This window comes from Catharus ustulatus, chromosome 1 (assembly GCF_009819885.2).
Source record: "Catharus ustulatus isolate bCatUst1 chromosome 1, bCatUst1.pri.v2, whole genome shotgun sequence".
Taxonomy (NCBI): domain Eukaryota; kingdom Metazoa; phylum Chordata; class Aves; order Passeriformes; family Turdidae; genus Catharus; species Catharus ustulatus.
In genome coordinates this window covers 79,651,523-79,670,984 of record NC_046221.1, presented here as the reverse complement: position 1 = coordinate 79,670,984, position 19,462 = coordinate 79,651,523, and the positions used below count along the sequence as shown (strand labels likewise).

At 36.2% G+C, this 19,462-nt stretch overlaps 1 protein-coding gene across 4 annotated transcripts in view; it reads right to left on the bottom strand.

Annotated features, from left to right (window-relative positions):
• Positions 1-19,462, bottom strand: part of CDH12 (cadherin 12) — an 829,389-nt gene that overhangs the window by 214,742 nt on the left and 595,185 nt on the right. The window contains exon 2 of one of the 4 annotated variants that reach the window (XM_033063813.1): positions 12,352-12,488. The exons of 1 other annotated variant lie outside the window; for it this stretch is intronic. The gene's annotated coding sequence lies outside the window, so the exon portion shown is untranslated. Of the gene's footprint in view, positions 1-12,351; positions 12,836-19,462 lie in introns of those variants that run through there. 2 more of the 4 variants (XM_033063839.2, XM_033063823.2) reach the window with 2 other exon arrangements.

Here is a 19,462-nt window from a genome sequence, read left to right as displayed (position 1 = left end):
GTGTGATAAGCTTTACACACTCCCAAGGGTGCTAAATCATTGTGTTGGCTCAAATTTAGTTTTTAAGAGCTTTGTTGACTTCACAGCTGGTGAGTTGATGCTTTCTATCGCTCCACCACTTGGCAACAGATGCCTCTTACTTATGCACAGATGCTGAGTATCCACCCAACCCTAACATTAGCCTTGTGTTTTGAGCTAATTGGGCCAACACAGTTGTAATTAAGATTTGAATAATTAGAAAACTAACATGATTACTTTCACAATTAATCCTTCTATTGTACCATCACATTCTCTTTTGGACTATTCTGCAAAGGTTTTATTTCTTTGAGTCCTGCAAATCCATCAGCCTTCTAAACAGTGGAATAAAAAGATATTTTGCCAATAATATTAAGGACATTTAAAAGGCTTGTTTTCACCCTGATTTAGAAGACTTATAGTCTGCAATTAAACTGTTTTGTTTTGTTTTCTTTCATTCTATTTAGCAATTATATGGATCCCTTTATTACAGCCGCACAAGAAGTAAAAACATATACAAGAATGAACAAAGATTTTTAAGAACAGTACATGAACTTACTTGGATAGAGTGTAATATAGAAGATCTTTAGGATGACCTGATCTGAAATATCCACTTTTATTCCTTTGACTTAGTGTCTGTTCTAAAGTGGATGCAGAGGGGTAACAGGTAAGCAAAGGAATATAGCCAAGGGGAAAGGAAGAGTCTTTTAAGTAGGAAGCCTGCCTGTCCTGGGAAAATGGCAACAGTAGTATTGGAAAGAACAGTGGATCATCTGATTTTAGAGAGAAGAAATAAAGGAAAATGAAAAATTAAAAATTGAAAATTATTATGTAATGTCTAATCAGAGCTTGAGGGACATACAAAGTGTTAAAGACTGGATGAATATACCAACATGCCATGCTAACGGTATTACACTAACTTTAAACGATGCCCTGACAGTAACATACGAAATCAAGATGTTCATGCATGTGCATGCTCACAGAAATGCCACTTCCTGTTCTCGGACATATTTACGGGCAAATGCACAAAAGAAACTCTCTTGTTCTTGATAGTAAAAATCAACACTAGTTTAATCTTCCTTCTTTGGTATGAGGAAGACTGAGAACAATAGAGAAGAAACATTATAGCTGCACAGGAATATTAATAAGAATGCATTAACTGCTGTCTAATCAAGTACATCCATTTGAGGGGAAGAGGGGGGATTTGTTTGAGACAGATTCTCTTGAACTAAAGATTTATGTTTTCTGGTCTCCTCCAAATTTTAAAAGAAAATATTTGCACAGATATCTGAACTCACTTTAAGGGGCATTTCAGGAACATATTCATCAGGAAAATCAAAGAAACACAAAAAAGAAAGAAGTAGTTCATAAACCATTTCAAAGTGTTAAATGGTATCAGCCAGTAACAGCTCAGCTTCCCCTAAGCCAGCAGCAGTTCAGTTCCTTTGAGGCAGGAGAATGACCAAAGGCTGTAATTATTGTCTACCACTGTTATTGAAAATAAATATACTGCTTCCATATTCAAGAAGATATTTAGCCTCAATCTCTCTTCCCCCTCGAATTCCTTAATCCAAACTAAGAATACTTCTATTTATGTTTATGATAATCCCTGGGATTATTATTTCACCTTATATCGATTTGTAATCAAAAGCCAATCTCCTGCAAAAATTTGAGTTAGGTCTTGAGACAATGACTCATTACTTCCTTAGGAACAGGAATGGGAAAATGATGCTAAGGACCTATGGAGGGAAACATGACTCCCAGAAAACAGTGGTTAGTATATTAACCCACTACCCTTGGTTTCTGTGTTGGGATAAATGAGAAAAGAAACAGTCCCTTGAATTTTATGTTGGGCAGATGGAGAACTTTCCAAAAGCTGGAAACGGAAACCTCTTTGTGGACAACATGGGTGGGAATATCAGACAAGGCAAGTTTGCCTTTTTCTTTTCTTTTCTCTCTTTTTTTTTTTTTTTTTTTTTTTTTTTTAAGGCAAAGGAATTTTGGCAGAGAATAATAATTTCAGTACTATTTTGAGTTCATTTTCCCAGATCAGCCCTCACAGTGCTGTGCTCTGCATTGGTAGGTGGAAAGGTGTTGATAACACACCAGAGTTTTGGGTACTGCTGAGCAACGTTGGCACAGCACCAGTGTTGTCTCTCAGCATTGCCCACATCAAGGGACTGGGAATGGACAAGATCCTGGGACCAGGCCAGCTGACCCAAAATAACTGCTCAGATACAAACGCTAAGGGAAGGAGGACGAAGGGGAGGCATTTGTTATTTACAATATTTGCTTTCCAGAGCAACTGCTACATTGAAAGTATCCTGAACATCAATGGCTGACAGGAAGTAGAGAATAAACATTTGCTTTTCTTGGTTTTGCTCATGCAAACTTTCACTTTTGCTTTAGCAAACTGCCTTATCTCAAGCCATGAGGTTATTTTTATCTTATTTTCTCTTCACTGTCCAGCTGGGAGTAACAGTGTGATTTGGTGGGCACTTGGCATCCAGCCAAGGTCAAGCCGCCACAAGTACTTATAAACTTCAATTTGTCCAAGACAAACAGCTCAGCAACTCTTGATGGCATCACATAAGTAATCATATTCTCACCTAATCTCAGAGGTGCTGCACTGTCCCACACTTGGTATTTCTTTGGTTTAATGACTGAAGCAGGAACTTGGTTACTACTCAACATCCCAGCCACTGAGTGACACTTCAATCCCAGACATAAGGGTACAGTAGAAATCAGGACTTATTAGTTCTAAGACTCTTGCTTAGACATTCCATGAAACATCAAAGCTCTCATGAGTGCTTATCAAACCTATCCACTCAGTTAGATTTTCTAAGTCTATCAATCATATCCGGTGAATATTAGCCACAGCCTAATCTAGCTCCTGATGAAATAATAGAAGATTAAATTCATTTTCCATCCAGGTTGTCTCTTCTGAACAATTTTTTGCCTGCTCTGTAAACCACAGTTGGCCAGATACTTCTGTAGGATTTTAGCTATGAGACAATGTTCTGAGTAGACTTTAAAACTTCTTTTAGTTATGGGGTTGGTAAATATGATAAGCTTTGTAATGAAATTAAAGCTAGTTTATAGTACAAGAGCAGTGCTCCTTTCACAATACCTTCCATAAATCACAGTTTAATGCCTCAAAGAGGGATGAATAAGATTATCCAATTACAAGACTCTTCCTAATGATAATCAAATAACAGTTGGTTTCACAGAGATCTCAAGAATTTTAGAATATCAAATTCCAACATGCATGCACTTATACTCTCATAAAGAATTGTAAAGTGGTACTTCAAATGATTACTTAGAATTATTTTTCATTTCTGTGGCTGTGTTTTGCTTCAGTAACAGAGTAATAGAATTTTGCATAATAAAGAAAATATGTATTACGTATTTCATTTATATTCCCAATTATTTTCAGAATAAAAAAAATAAAGATTTGATTTTTTTTTTGAAAGTAATTAAAGACAAAAAACCTTCATATTAAAATAACACCATTAGAGATTTACAGATAAATCAAAAAATAGAACAATAATTTTGATTTTTAATACTTTCTTCTTTTGACAGGAAATGTTTCTCTATTTACTTGCATTACATTTTGCTTTCTATCCTACTACCAACATTTATCTTGGTGTTATGCTGCTCTCTGCCTTTTCAAATGTTTGCCTTCAGGGGTATTGATGCTACTAAAGAGCATCTATTTCATAGATCTGCATTAAAAATCCCTTATTTTTTCTGACAAGCTATTTAAAATATCACATTTATGCCTTATGAAGTGCACTTTAAAAAAATAAATGTACATATCCCATGAAAACTAAACCCATTTGACCAAGTTTTGTCTCTTTGCAAGAAAGACAGTTTCTATCTGAGGAGATTAGCACTAAAGAGGTATGAAGGAGACATTTTCCAAAACAAATACTGTTGCTTACTTTTACTGGGGAGGGGGAAGATATCCTACCAGAAACTTTAGAGGAATGACTCCTAAAATGGCTAGTTTAACTATGGAAATCAATAATATCAGACCATTTTTTACTCCAAATTAAAATTTGAGAACAGGACGAGCAGATAAGCTGCACAACACACATAGATATAACCTCCAGCACTTGTATGTTTTAAAATTTTGGATGGCACAAGACCTCTATTTCCTTAATAAGTTTTGCACAAGATAAAATGGCACAAAGAGACAGAGAGTCAAGGAATAACCCCAAACATCCCAAAGTGTACTTTGAAATGATAATAAATGTCTCTACCATGATATTTGTCCAAAGAGTACCTAAAGAACAGCTGGTAGAAAAAGAAATGTCTGATTCACCTAAAGACTGCATTCAAAACGTTTTAGGTAGATCCACTTGTATTTTGGCTGGTAGAACCCTGCACTAATAGAAACAACTGAGGGAGGGTGCATGGTAAGCGGCTCCAGCTGCTCTTTATCAAATAAGTGAGATTATATCAAGTTAGATTCATGAAATCTCAGCTGTTTGTTGGTTAAAATCATCATCTGTCACTAGGTATGTGAACATGACGTGTGTTCATACCCTGACTGGACAAAAGATATATTTAGAAATAGTTGTGAGACCTTCCAGTGAAGAGAAAATTTAAACATAGCACCTTGCTATTTTTTACATGAATTAGCATCCCGAGGTGTGTACTACAAAAAGGATTGTACAGCCACTAGGTAATGAGAAGTGAATGGTAATTCTGCTTGTTCAGCACCCCCTTTCCAGGTCTGCACAGAACTCTAACAGCAACATTTAGAAAGACAGTTGTGTGTGAGTTTTCTATTTAAAGAATTCATGCTCTTTGATCACAAATAGGGCAAAAAAATGTCATACAATTATTACAGAAAAAGTGAGCTGATTAAAAAAGAGTGACCTTTAGAAAATATTTGCAAAAAAAAAAAAAAAAACAAACTAAATAAACAAACAAAGCAGTTTAAATTCTGGGCTTGGAGAAAAATAGTTCTACCAGACTAACAATACCTGAAACCAAGACAAACAAACAAAAAAATTGGCTGCTTTCTAATATTTCCTGTGGGGTTTTTTGTGGTGTTTTGGGTTAGTTTCTTTTTGTGGTTTTTTTGTTGTTTTGTGGGGTTTTTTATCTTTTTTTTAAATTTTGTTTTTTGTTTTCTCTTTAACTATTAAAATGATCCAATTGCTTGCCCTGATGCCCTGATGCTCCATCTTGCCATACATAGTATCTCCTCTGCATCTAGCCAACGATTACTCACACTCTTGGCTACTGGAACTCAAATATGTCCTTGACAGATAAATTTTGGCTCTCAGGGTGAAAAGGACTGACAGGTAATTGCTATGTGATACATCTGATGGGTAATGCAGAGTGGGATTGAAGTCCATTGATGCACCTGAAATAGTTGCTTACACATTCTGCGGATTATCAAAGGACTTTTACAAATAATAATAAAAAGAGGAGGAGAGGAATGAGATGAGACATGAGGACAAATGCAGACGAAAGTGATGGTGTCTGAAAATTATATTAGATTTATATGCAGTGAGAACCAAAAAATGGGATTGCAATTTTTACACTGAATCACAAAAACATCAGAGGCAAGTGAAGCTCTTTAAAAAGCACTTTAATTAACAAATTATTTTGAGTGTTTTCCTTATCAGCACTTACCTTTTCAACACTTCTCACACTCTCTATTTATTCTGACATACACACTCATTCAAATAGAACCCAGGTATATATTTTCTCACTTTGCTTTTTTTACATACTCTCCTTCAAGTAGCAGTTCAGAGGAGAAAGGGCTGAATTACAAAAATCTCTGTTTTATAGAAAACCTGAATGACACAATCTAGGAGGTCAGATTTTAAAAGAAAAAAAAAAAAACCAACAAACTAAAAATCATTAAGCTATTTTGTCATGAAAATATGAAACACAGCTCTACTGAGAGGACTGCTTGTCAGTCAGGACCTTTGTTGAAAGGCACAGAGCTTCTTTTTTCCTTATTTTCATATAATAGTGTAAATCTGGATTTCTGTAACATGTTTGGAGTTACAATGATGTAGATCTACACTGGGTATGTTAACTTACGTCCAAAATTATTACTATTTATGCAGTAAAGGAAAAAAAGTGCTCCTTGTGACAGTAAATGAACCCTCTTTTAAGAGATATAGTTATATATTTAAAATGATGGCAACCAAATATCATGAATACTATTAATATTTTAGAGAGAATTGAAAAGACACTTAACAAGCAAACATACAAATCTCCTAAATGGAAAGGCAATGGCTTTTCATTTTGTTATATAATTATTGCTCCAATTTAATGAATGAAATATTACTTGAACTAGAAGAGTTTTTATAGAAAGCTTGTTACAATAAATTTGAATGAACTCAAATTTGGCAGATTGGCTTTATCATCAAATTCCTAGCAGAAGTACTGAGTAAAATTCTGCTCAGTGTGTTCAAGACAATGAAAATCTAGTAAAGAAATACTAGTTTCTAGATTTTCTTCCTGATACAAGCATTCTAGGAAATCTGTAATTAAATTTTCCATTTAACAATATTGTTTTTATTTGCAGCATTTTCTTAAACAGGAAAAATGAACCATGGAATGGAGTCTTTTCTGCCCCTTCCCCCCTTGTTTAGATTATGCATTAAACTTAGTATAAAACAGATATACGAAAGTGTGTAACACACACACTCAGCCAGTATGCCTGAGGATAGGATGACAAGGAAGCTCTTAATAAATGTATTTTGTGACTTTCATGCTGGCTTTTAAGAGAGCTGCTTAAACTATCACTTCAACTTCATATACAGGAATACTGCAATATAACTAACTATATAAGTGGTCCAAGGGGACTGCAGAACAAACATAAAGGGATGGAAGGGATAAAGGGAAAGGAAGTGAGAATCTAGGTCTCCATTTCAAACCAAGTCCTGTGGGTAGTGTTTGAACTGCATAAACAAACCAAAATTTTTGTGAAATTAATAAATGGCCACAGACAAGTGGTTAGAAAATGTGTGTCTGCATTTACAATTACACTTAGCACCTTGTGGCAGCCCTCAGAGAACAGCAGCCAGGAACTACCTAATGCTTATAGACTCTGGGTCAAATGACCCAGTTCAAAAAGCTGGATTATGGAATCAGTGCAAAAGTACATTGTTGATCAAGAAAGGTCAAAAGCCTTGTCTGTGTTCTGAAAAAGGAATAGGTTTTCAAACCTATTTACCTTTAGTGGAAAAGCATTTTACTAACCAAGTCAGTCATTATGGTACTTTGTAAGTGTATTTGGTTTGCTGAAAAAAGTATTAATGCAATCAGTGAGTAAATGCATACAAGAAAAGAATAATAAATCTGGCCTAAACGTGGAAACAAAACTTATTCATCCAAGTCATTTAACTGAGTATTTATCATCAGTTTTAGCAACTGTTCCAAATATATTGTTCTCTGAAAGTTGACAGACCACATAATTCTATACAACATTTAAACTTATGTGGTAGACCAATTTTTACTCTGAGTTAAGTGCTTAGACACTTTCTTATTTTTAATCTCACACCTCTACTTTTTTAGAACTATCTCCATAAATGTTTGCATCTGGGCTATGATTCCAGGTCTGGGCCATTTGGAACAACAGTACAGAGATGGACTTCAGCACTCACAGATCCCACTCTCCAGCACCCAAATCCCACTCTGCTGCAACACAGGAGAGTAAACAAAGCTTACATTATACATATCCCAACCAGTGCAGTCATTGCCTTAAAAAGTATTAACAGCTGAGACATCTGCAGCAGAAAGACAGTCCTCCAGCCCAGAACTGCCAGGTGTACATCAGTGAGTCCGATCTTTACAGGAAGACTCTTCATCCTCAAACCTGAAGTGATACAGTTGACAGAAACTGAATCACAGCTGTTCCTAAAGTAATCTGACCAAGTCTCATGATGTGAACTCTCTTAGTTCCCATCTGGTGGTAAGAGAATCTTTAAACAATCCATTGCAATATTAGAATTGTAAAAACTGTGATTTTGACCTCTGCTAAATACAAATTCCAGTAATCAATATGGTAAGGTAAGTTTGTATTTCAATTTTGTGTAGAATTTTTCTACCTGCAATTTTTTTCCACTCTCAAATCACCAGGCTTGAAGGTTCAACAAGAAAATAGACTGATGCTTTGTCTCTCCCAAAAGAGCATTGTATTCTCAAAGCTTTGCTACAAAATAATTGCCTGAACAAATATTCAGTTACACATGCCAAACCTAGTACCTTCAATGTGTTACACCTCTACAAAACAACTGTGTCTTTGTGAAAGGTTCTGTTGATACAAAAGAAGATAGTGCTTGAAAGTCATTCTTTAGCATGCTATGTTATCTATGACAAGCCACAATAAAAAGACAAGCCAGGAAAAATTAGTAGCAAAGACTAGATTAACCTCTATATCAACTTATTAAAGTCTGAGAGAAGTCATTTAGGAGGTGCAACTTTCACAGTGGTTTGTAAATAGTAACTTCTGAAAATATGCTCAAAGCTTACTCATTTTAAAACATAATATATACATTGCACTCTCTGCTTCTTTTTAACTGTAATGTATGCTTTTGCAAAAATAATGTCATCCTGAGGCAGAGGACTTAAACCTTGCAGTCTGGTTCCATGAACCAGTGAAGAGCAGGCAATTTCTGCAGTCTAGACGCACATACAGACTCCAAAGCTGGAAGCAGTAGTTACTTGCTGTACAGTGAGATACAGCCCCTGACACAAATATTGTACAATTGAAAACAATTAAAAACTAGAGAAAAAGGGTATCAAGAGATGGTAGAGCTATTGGAGCACACACTTCCCATTCTTGTAAGCACTGGACTGTCTCCAGTGGGGGTTTTGTTTCAATTAAAAATGAAAAATTTACACAGATAGGCCAAGTGTGAAAAGTGATGTCCCTGAAGCACCAAAGGAAGGAAGAGAATCATGGTAGGTGAAGAAAAGGAAAGAACAAGGAAATGCTAAGAGGAAAAGAATGAAGATAAACATATATCATTAGGAAGAAAATGAGACTATACAAAAAGGAGGATACTACACTGAGGTGCAAGAATATGTGTCCAGGAAATAGATTATGGAAAAAAACAAATGAAAGAGAGATAACAAGAGTCTGGTGGGACACAACAGTCTTGCTAGGAAAGCTGATGTTAGTTCCTCAACCCATGTTAACACAGGGTTAAAAAGTCTCCTTTTCAGGTAAAGCAATTTCCCCATTTAACTTCAAGAAGGGAAACTGTGGAAACTCATTAACCCTTGAAGCTTGTTCTATCTCACAATCACCTCATACTCCTGAAATTATATATCATTTAGGATAACATTTTACATTATCTGGATTCCAAAGTATAGTATTAACTGTTATTTCCTCTATCACATGTCATTATTTCTGTTTTAGCAGGACTGTTCCTTGCTGGTCTATGGTTGGTTTCATGTCAGTTTTCATAGACCTCTCTTTCCTTTACCCATTTCCAAACCTCATTTTAATGAATCTCCCTAAAAAGTGTGTAAAACATTAAAGCATTAGTATCAAACACTAATTTTCACTAGAGTTGGTCCAGATAGTACTTGTATTCTGCTGTCAGTAATAAGGAGACATAGCTTGAGGCAAAAAAAATTAGCACCAACCTCATTCAAAGAACTTGAAATATCTGAAATAAAGTTGAACTCTGCATATAGTTGTATATTTAATAGTATTTGATACAGCATTAGAGTAAAAAAAAAACTTCAAGAGAGGGTACTAGGCTATACTGCCTTCCTGTGTAATCTGTCTGCCTGTGTTTAACAAGTCTGAAAAGCTTCAGTAAGTCAGATGCCCCAATTTATTTGTTTAATGAGAGGAATGTTATTTCCCATACTGCTGAGGTCACTTTTAGGATCATAACTATGCATGAAGAGGCTCACAACCCACCAGTGGAAAAGATCAGGAAATAATTATAGAATTATTGTCTGTTTTTATCAAAACCATGACAAAAGTAAGCATTTCCCTGTGTTAGGTAAGTTGTCATGTCATGAAACCTATGAGGCTGGCACACCAGAAAGTAAGCGCTCTTCACTTACAAGCAGATAGAGCATGTGATCTTGTAAAATAATAATAGAGATGTATTTGTAAGACATGTTTAAAAGCGCACAGACACATTACCGAGCAAGGGTGATTTATTTATTTTTTACTTACAGCAACAGCTTTGTGAAACAAAAGGAGAACAAAGCTCCATGTCAAACAATGTTTGTAGCAAGACCTTGTGAAAGACTGGAACAGAACTTCCTGCTATTTGTATGTAAACTGGATGTCTCCAACCGCAACTATGTTATGCTTGATTTTTTCCTTGCAGTGCATTAAGTTATTTTATTTTGATTTTTTTAAAATTATTAATACTATGATGCATATGAATGAAAGCTCTACTGAAAAAACATTGATTAGTTGCAAAAGAAAAAAAGTGAAGACTTATCCAATGCATTCTTTTATGTACATTGAAACACTTCTACCCTGGTCAAGACTTGCATCTCTGGGTGGAAGAAGCACCCAGGCATTTCGTAAATGTCATATAAATATAACATGAAAAATGAAGTGAACCATATGCTACTCTAAAACGAGTGCATGTAACTACTTCCACAACCAGCTTCCTTTCCTAGAAAACAGTGGATGTATTGAGACACCATTATAAAAATATTACTTTCCAACATAATTTTCAAGAAGGAAAAAGGGATAGACAGATGAAACTGTCAGTATCCTTCAAATATTCCCTCAAAATCCCCACAAAACCTCAGGTCATTTCCCTCTATATTAGTGTTTTTACAAGAAAGACAACTTCGTATTTTTCACTGAAAAGGATAATGGAGTCAGGTAACCAATATTTGCCTGAATAGTTCTCTTTCTTTTTCTTTTCTTTTGGGAGCAAGGGGGGCAGATGGTGAGATGGTGAAGTGGAGAGGAGGAATGGAGCAGGGTAGAGGCTTGAGAGGTATATGTCCATATTGATTAGCTGAGTTTTTAAAGCAGGGTATAGTGTTATGAACAGTATTTCCAACAATAAATGATAATCAACAGTACAGATATTTGGCGACAATAAAACAGCATTGGCTAAAAACAGGCAGTGCAATTAATTCACACTTTGTAAACTGCCTAGAAATTATACATCTGTCAAAGTTATGAAGATTTGAAATGTTTTCTTTCTATTATGATGGAGTTTTTTTAAAAAAGGATTAACTTTTAAGAGCATTTTAAGAGCAACAGAAATAACAGACCTTAATTTAATCCCTTACAGTATTAAAAAGTTTGGCCTCTTTGCAAGCTCCTTAATTATATCCCCTGATAGCACAACTATCAAGCATGGACATGAGTGAGACTATCCAAGTCAGTTCACTTTAGACATTTCAGGGTGAAGCGACCATAGGTACAAGGCTAGCTAACCCCAGGTTGTGTAAAAATTTCTGACATTTTCCTATTAGTCATTTAATCTTCCAAGACAGCCTCCCTCATCTGCTGTCTTTTTTCCTTACAGATAAAGATCTTCAAGCATCAGTCTATTTCTTTTGATATGTCTCACTTTCTCTCAGCCCATGAAAAAGTGCATCCTCTCTCTCTTCAGTCAAACACTACTCTCACCCCATAGCAACCAATTTAATTTTCTGGACACTTGTATTGAAACAGCACCCCTACTCACCCTTTCCCCCTCTCCCCACACACACACAAAAATGCTAATCCTACAAAAGAAACTATCCAAATCCTACCAGCCTCGGAGCACAACATTCCTTTCACATGCCAGTCACAGTCTTCAATCTGACGGTAGCCTGGAAAGCTGCATGCATATTCTTGACTCACATTTCAAGAATCCCTTACTGTCTCATTTAAATACCATGGGACTTTGAAGCCCTGCATCTACGAGTTCCTGCTGGTGAAGGAATGATGCTCCTTATTCAGTATTATGTTTTACCATAATGTACTTTTGCTTTCCAGCTGCTGTGCTTCCTCAAATACATACACCAGGGGAGAAAGTGCACTTGCCTTTCCTCCTCCTCTCCTCTCACACTCCTGCGTGCTTCTAATATTTTTTCTTCTTCTTCTTTGTTTTTTGGCCTGGGGTTTTGGGGAATTTGTTTGGGGTTTTTTTTGCAAGGTTTAGAGAATCACAGGAGGGGCGAAAACTGCAGCCGTTCATTCATAGGATCACTCCCCAGAGGTGCTCCGGCTGGGACGCTCGGTCCTGCCCCCAGCCCGCTCCCGCCGCGCTGCGCGGGCTCCCTTGCTGCAGTGCAGGCTGCCGCTTCGCTCCGTCCCAACTTTCCGTGCCGAAATTCGGCACCATGCAGGCAGCCAGATAATGCAGCACTTACCTTAATTTAAATCTTCTCTCTGGTAATGCTGGAGCATCAGTCCAATCAACAGCGACGGAGGAGAATCTAAGTTTCAATCAACACCCTCCGGGTAGCCGCATGCTGCTCTGCCTTTTTTTCAGTGAACTCCTCACTGTCTAGAGGAGAGAGAGAGAGAGATCAGGCTGAAATCCTCAGAGGCTCGTAGGGAGTGAGAGAAGAGGCACCAAAGCTATGTTTCTTAACACGAGATTCTCAGCAAGCGTGCTCAGGTCTGGAAGATGCTGTAAGTGCTGTGATAGGCTCCTGTCATGTCCCCTGAGCCGAGAGATGATCATTGACCTGATTAGCTCCGAACACTCCCTACATGCAGAGAAAGCGCTGAGAGGATTGGTGGGTCGCCAGGGAATTGGGAAAGGCACCAGGGCCGCTTGGGAATCTTCATTCTTCCAGACTAATGGATGTGCTGCAGCTGAGACTGTAATTTGTGAGGAGGTTATGCACAATGTTAACCATCTGAGGACTTAAACAAATGTGCTTCTGCATGCTGTTTCTCAAGGTACACCAGCATTCAACGCAGGGTAGAGATGAGTAATTGGAGGCTGATTTAGCCATTTCGTAATACAAGGCTCACTGTATGAGATGTTCTGTAAGCTGAGAGATAAAGTGGATCCATGCATTTGTCTCTGACCCTGGAGACAATGGCAGTTAATGGGTAGAATAAGTGAAATTAGTATGGTGGGCTCATGTTTGCCCCCAGATGGCAATCAGTCACCATGGAAAGAAAAAGAGAAGAACAACAAAACCCAAACAGACTGGAATTATTTAACAAGTATATCTGACAATTTAAATAAAATGTGGAGAAAGATTTTCAAATTAGTACAGAAAGGACTCTTCAACATGGAGATAAATCAGTAGAAAAGTACAACAATACAACAATTCAAGTTCTTCCCTCTCTTACAGCAGAGGGGAAAAACCATCGAGGAATGAATTTAAAGGATCTAATTTGCCTTTCACTTACAGTGATACAAATAAATCTATTAAAGATGATTATTTAAATTTAGATCAGGATTAAAAGAAACAGAGTGAAAGAAAAGTCAGGTGTATTCGTTACTTGTTTTTGGTTCAAGGGTATTATGGAAACTAGACTTCAGTGCACCAAGTATTCAGGCTTGCATGGTCAAATGAGTCAAGCCAAAGTGTGCCAAATTTTATGATTGTTCTCACCTGCTATTTTCCTGTTCTTGGATGATAATTATGGCACTAGGCAGTTGACTCCATTTTCCATTCAGATTTATCTATGAAAATACCAGCTTGTGACTAAGAATAATTTTGTTCACAGAATTACATATTTAGTATTGGTGGTCTGAAGCATCAATATAAAATGGAAAATTGATATTTTGATAGCAACAATGAAAAAGATTTGGAACCTATAGTAGAAATGCTAGTTATCGTAAATTGCTCCATGAATGCTGAAACAAAGTTAATCATAAACATATAATTAAAATTTTAATCAAATTTATTTACTTTGGGTCTATTCATACATTTTTCAGGTAAATTTGTGTAATTGTGTTTTAGTAGGAAAAGTTGTAAAGAAAGCCATTTTTAAGTTGTTAAGTGGCAGAAAAAACAGATTATATGTTTACGTACTTTCTTCACATCAGGAAACTCATTTTTGCACAGAAAAGTGTATTGTGACTTAGATCACTCAGAAGTAACCATGGAAGTTTGAATCTCAAATTTATTTAGCAAGACAGAAAAAAATTATTTTTCACCCTGGCTTTAATGCCTGAGAAACAGGAAACAAATGTAAGTGCCCCGTATTTCCATTACATCATCAGTAGGAAGACATCAACTTTCTACTCCATCAGTGTTAGCCATATAATTTTCAGGCTTCTCGTCTGAAAGTGCCACTCTCTCTCCATTGGAAAGTGCCTCAATGTGCAAAATCTGGATAATAAGATTGGCAATATTTTATATTCAGACAGCAAAGTTTTTGGAATGTAGGCTACTCTTTTTTTTGGCAAGTTATTGAATGCCTATCACCCAGGGATTCATGCTTGCCCTGGGACTAATGGTAACAAAGTAATAATTAATCTACTAATTAATCAAATAAGAAGGCTTTAACACACATTAATATGAAACATAAACACACTCTTGAGTAAAAGGCTTTATGTGTCAAGTCTAAGGTGATTTCCTTTTACAACCCCCACTGCAAAAGTGGCTGCTCTCCTTACCTATATATTTCTACCAGTGAAAGGGTTGAAGTCATCCCAATGCTTACAGTTTTATCTGTTTTGATATGGCTTCCCTCATGAAACATGTAATCCACAGACATATGTTGTATTATTTATGATTTCAAATACAATTAAAGAAATTAAATATGGAAAAGACCTTATTAAGACAATTTATTTGCCACTCCAGTAAGCTTCCAATTTCATGCAGTTTCATGCTGTTTTGTTTAGTTGAATCTTAGCTCTCACCAGCCCTAGAAATTTCAGCACTTCCCTAAATTGCTGTTCCAATCTATGAGATCTACATAACAGGAATTATTTTCCATTTATTACCCTCTTTTCAAATATCTTTCAGTAGTTTTATACAAGAAAAATTATGCTCTAATAATTTAAATTATAATCTTTCACACTCAGTGTTATGATTGTTTTTTTAAGGTTTAAAGGTCAACATTCATCAGACGTTCATTGTGCAAAACTGAATTATTTTAATTGTTTCTCACCACAAGTAAAGGTCTGGGGGAAAAAAAACAAAAAAAAAAAACCCCGGCAGATCCAGAAAAGGGACTGAAGCATGAAGGAAAAAAACCTGAAGTGACAACATGATTTCAGTTTGTGCAAAAACAACTGGGACTTACTGTAGTCTTGGACAATTAGGTAAGACACTGGCATTTTAAATTCAGTGTTAACAAAAGAAAACAATAATTTGACTCACTCATGAATCTTGCTACAGTCTAAATAACAGAAGCAAAGTCTGGCGCCTTGGGTCCTATTCCCAATCCTAAATATAACTTGAAATTTTGAATTCAGTTCTTATGAGTCATCTCAATAAGGGGACAGAGGTTTTTCTGAACAAGGAGATTAGAAAAGTAATATGCTTTCCATACGAAAATAAATAGTTACTTTTATGTATATAAATATTAAGCATCACTTCTCAGCACATCATTCTTACACAAAGAGGGTAGTATATTAAAGCAGTAAAAAACCAAAATAAAATTCTATGCAATCTCTAATTAACCTTTTGAATTCACTGCCTCAAGTCATGGTTATAGGAAAGAATTAATATGTGCATGTGAGAGTATTATAAAATCATAACAGAATCTAAAATGGTTACACAATAAAAAAATTCTTTGTTCAGTATTGTATCTCAATGTGAATCAAAAACATTTCCTCATGGGCAAGACAGGATACTAGTCATGGGGGAAAAAAATCCCTGAGCAACTAATGATTTAGCAGCGAAATTTAGAAGACCTTTGCAGTATCATTGAATAATCCGTGGTATGTTTACTGTCAAAGGCCATCAGGTATTTGTGCTTCTCTAAAAGATTTTTTTTTTTTTTTTTACAAGATTAATAGCATATTTTAAAAAGCTATATTTCCAAACCTGGAATACATTTCAACAGACTGAATGCCAAAATAAATACAGAAAACTGTACTAGCGTAAGTTTTTTAACATTCTTGTAAAGCCCTTTGATTCACAGTCACAAACTACCTCAGCTCAATACCTTATCATGCATCAATGTAAATCCAGTACAGAATAAAAACCCATAGAGGAACAGTAAGAAAAGTGCTAATGCAGTCACAACTTTCCTGCTGGCCCAAAATCACACATGGAGTCAGTTGTGTCAGGTTTGTTGATTCTCAGGAACAGAAAGAACTAGAAACAAATTATGTCTGTGTCCATGACTTCAACACCCAGAATTATTCTTCTACACTTAAAAAGATCCTTTGGTATGGAAAAAAAAAAGAAAACTGCTATTCAGGATTTACTAAGAGTGTCTATTTCGTGGATAATTTCTTCTTTTCTAATAAATAAATAGCAAAAAAGAGAGATTGCTTCATTTTGGCTGGAAACAAACTAGAAATCAGGTGTGAAAGTACTCTAGGATAGCAGCAAATCCAGCAGAATACATAGAAAAGATGAAGTAAAGCTATATTTATCTTTCCTCTCTTCAGAGAAAAATATAAATAATAAACCATTTTAAGACATTAAAAATGCTCTGCAGAAAAGCATTTAAGTCATTCAATCTTTCACAACCATTATATTTTCCATATTTTGGCTACCAGTTTTTCCCCACAGACAATGAGACTAATTAACTCTTAGTAATACTTAACTGCCATGCATGGTGACTCTGAAATTTTACTCTCAACCTCATTGATTTCAAAAGTACCAGCTGACCAAAGGCAACTCCAAACTCTCACCTGGCCTATATCAGCATAGCTGCATTTATTTAAGTGGAATTGTACAGCAGATTTATAAATTAGTGAGTTCTCATGCAAAAGCAATACAATTGGTCATCAATGAATACTGTAGCAGGTTTCAAAGATCAACCTTCCTGCAGCATCATCCAATATTTTATTTTTGATACGGATCATTATTTTCCAAATTTTTAGCCATAGTGAGTGTGAGACCACACAGAAAATTTCTTTGTAGCAAAGAGTTTAATCATGAGCATTCAGTGCTTTAATTCTGCATCTTATTGAACAGGTTCTTGATGTTGAGGTAAAGATGTGATCTGGATGGAAGGACACAGATGAATTCTTGTCATACTCAGTAGAAAACTGCTGACTTCGTCAGGCTTCCCCTTGTGGTATCTCAAGGGGCTCAGACAAATCCAAACTGTTTTATGTCATCTGATCACTGTTATCACTCCCAGTTTAGCAGTAATAATCAGTACCACTCTTTTTACTTAGGCCATACTTCCAAATATATAGCACAGTGGAATGGCCCCAAAATCATAATGACAGGAGAATAGCAGGTGGTGATTAAAGACTCTACAATTCAGTTCTGGGAAGAATTTATGAACATTATACTTTTTAAGGGTAGGGAACTCATGGGTAGAGAGGGTACATAGCCCTGTGAGTGAAACGAAATATAGAGGGTAATATTTTTAAGGATATATTCAGGTCTAGTAAAGAGAAAATTAAAATGAAAGTAGAAAGAGGATGTAAAATGGAAACAAGCCACCACTCTTTTGGAGTTTAACTACTATCTGAGAGAAATAAACTTTGTATCACAGAGGAACACCATTAATGTTCAAGCACCAAGTAAATTATTGTTGTCCAACATTACAAAGAAGGAAACAGAATGAACTGTTATTTATATGTGATATGTGCTTGCAGTACTATTTTATTTACAGATGCATACTATAAAGGCACTTTTGTTAAATAATGGAACCAAATTCTGTTCAGTCTGTTTGGTGTGCCTTTCTATATCAATTGAGAACCTTGGTACTATCAGAATGTACTCTACAGGACCAAGAAAACATAATGTTTGAATTTAGTTAACCTCTGCTGAAAATTTCTGTCAGCAATGCACCTATACAGTTCAGCTGGAAAAGAAATTAAACAGTTGTAAACAAGAGCATGGTTTTGTAGCAAAGTGTGCAGTTTCTGGTCTGGGTCTTCGTTTTACTGGTGCCTATAAACCTCCTTTAGATATAACAGCAAAAATAGGAGCACCCTGAAATTTGCACCACAGGAGCAATGTGGGAAACAGAATGACTCAGGGACATCCTTTCTAAAGTACAATTTCTCCCTCACATCCTTCTTGTTCAGGTGAAGGGAACAGTGTGATTTGTGGTATGATCTGTCTCAGCAGCAATTTACAACTTCTCAGTAAAATCTCTGTGCTCACTCCCTTTTGCCATCAACTTGCTTGAGCATGCAGGGGCGGAGGGGAGAGGATAGTGCAGAAAGTCATGTGCAGGGATGCAATGTACTGCTTGTAACCACATAAATATCTTACACTCATCCATTAGCCTCCCTGTTCCTGTCTCTCTGAATAAGGAGGGGTTGCTTGTCCCCTTGAAGGGGACAAAACTGAACTACAATTTAGTCTTGGGATTCTCCCTGGCATTTTTATAGCTGAAGCCTGTCTGCTACTTACTCACACTAATACTATAAATCTAGCACACTTTAAGGGGCACATTTTCAGTGTCATAAGGTATCATATCTGTCCTTTTCTCAGGGTAACCACAAGTCTTTTATAATAATAGAGAAAATCAGATCTTAGGATCTGACAAGATCTCTGGCTGAGATTTTTCAGATGCTACTTGTATCTGGAAAAGATCAGAAAAATACAGTAAAAAGTATAAACACAAATTAAAATTAACTTTCCAGCAATCCTAACTTGCATCTGTCTGACTAGATTTTAGTCTTCTAACTATGGGGAACGAGTATTTGTTTCTTTTTTTGATTATTCTGCTTTGGTTTTATTTTCATTTCACCCTTGACTGTTTTCTTATATGATATTGCTCTTCTCTTTTTCAGTTTTTCCATTCCAGAGTAATCTTTAATCTGTTTTTTAAAATTTCCTATCTCTTTTAATATTTCTCCCTCCTTGTTTTTTTGCTCTCTATCTTGCCAGTCTTATTAGGAGAAGTACACTGAATTTTCTTGGAAGTGTTAGAATGGATAGGTATAGAGGGAAAAAAAAGGAAGAATAATAGCTGCATTTTTTCTTAAACACATAAAAAAACCCCACTGTATGTAGGAATCAAATGCTAACAAAATTACTTTCATTCGTCATTCCCTCAACTACTGCTACTGTTCAGGAGGAGCTAGAAATGCTGTAAGGGAGAATAAGGAGCATGACTGGAAACATTTTAATTCCCCATACTTTCTCATTCTTCATAGTCTGAAGCAGGTTTTCCCTCAGATAACGGACACCAGCCTATTGACTGTGAAGGACAACTTCCTTGTAACAGGGAAGAAGACTGCACTATAAAATGAAGAGTACCTGCAGCCTTATGGTGCCAAGCCCTGAAAGAGCAGGCTGATGAGAATAGCAGCCAGTAGGACAAACCTTTATTTATGAGGGGTAAGTACTCCCCTTCATGTGGGACTACGCTGGTCAGCACTTGGTTAGATTTGTTGTGGGAATACTCATGCTACACCAC